General features: G+C 40.4%; 1 non-coding gene across 1 annotated transcript in view; it reads right to left on the minus strand.

Annotated features, from left to right (window-relative positions):
• The window catches only part of LOC143261920 (small subunit ribosomal RNA), a 1,921-nt gene extending 1,890 nt beyond the window's left edge, over window positions 1–31 (minus strand). Inside the window, exon 1 of the ribosomal RNA XR_013035917.1 lies at window positions 1–31. This exon is cut by the window's left edge and continues 1,890 nt beyond it. This is a non-coding gene — a ribosomal RNA (small subunit ribosomal RNA).
• Window positions 32–1,060: the final 1,029 nt, after the last annotated feature.

Below are 1,060 nucleotides of genomic sequence, written 5' to 3' on the forward strand. Positions count from 1 at the left end.
GCATATGACTACTGGCAGGATCAACCAGGGAACTATACAATATGTATATATAAAATGGACAAAATTTAAATCCTTTTCCATCGTCGCCTGTTTCATATATATATGTCAGGTCGACACACCACTTTTCTCTTTCAAATATGTACAAGTTTTGCCACATTCCGCGCTTGTAACATATCTTCTTTAACGCTCAATTTCTTTCATTTTTCTACCATACAGATATTTTACCGTACGCCCAAAAACGTACGTATTATATTTTTGTTCTATCATAAAATCACATTTTTCTACGTACGCCAGCTTCGTACGTTTCTATCTTTGCCTTCATAAAATCACAAGATAATTTTATCTTCAAGAGTCTCGCTATTAACATCTTGTAAGATAAATGTACGTCCCAGCTAAAACGTACAAATACTTCAAGTTAAGTAATAATATATCATCGCTATTGACAAATTTTTAAGATCCAAGACACAGTTCTCTCTATATGTTTTAATATTTTTTATGTACTCAAATATATTCAAAGGAAAAAGTACATGGGTGATGCCATAGTCGTGGAAGCGCGTACGCTCACACTGATCTTCTGACCGCCGGAAGCACGAAACCTCTGATCTGGGCAAAATCGGCAAGCCGAGGAAGAACGGACAGGACACATGCTGGACTGGCGAGAAAGCGTGTTCTTCCGCTCGCGCTAGGCATTTCGATTTCTGACACCTCTTGATTTAAAAAATCAGTTTTTTGATAGTTTTCTCTCTCCACTGGGCTATTCATTTTAGCCACAGTTTTCAATTGGTACGATTTGCTTCCAAATCTTACAGATGCATTTTAAAAAATTTTTCCATCGCTCGGACAGAAGAGTCGATTGCTCAGTGAGTACGAGTATACATACAAAGTGCATACGGGTAACCAACCCCGTAGGGCTTGCCACATATGGGCCATTCGGTCAAAGACACCGACCCGTGGCCACGCTGTGTGGAGAAAAGTCCGTAACGTAAACGGCACGAAACAGTCAGGACCGAAGCCCCGAAGGAGCTCTGAGACAGCTTCTCGACCGAGATCGTAGAATTGG

Source organism: Megalopta genalis, unplaced genomic scaffold (genome assembly GCF_051020955.1).
Source record: "Megalopta genalis isolate 19385.01 unplaced genomic scaffold, iyMegGena1_principal scaffold0074, whole genome shotgun sequence".
In the NCBI taxonomy this organism is placed as follows: domain Eukaryota; kingdom Metazoa; phylum Arthropoda; class Insecta; order Hymenoptera; family Halictidae; genus Megalopta; species Megalopta genalis.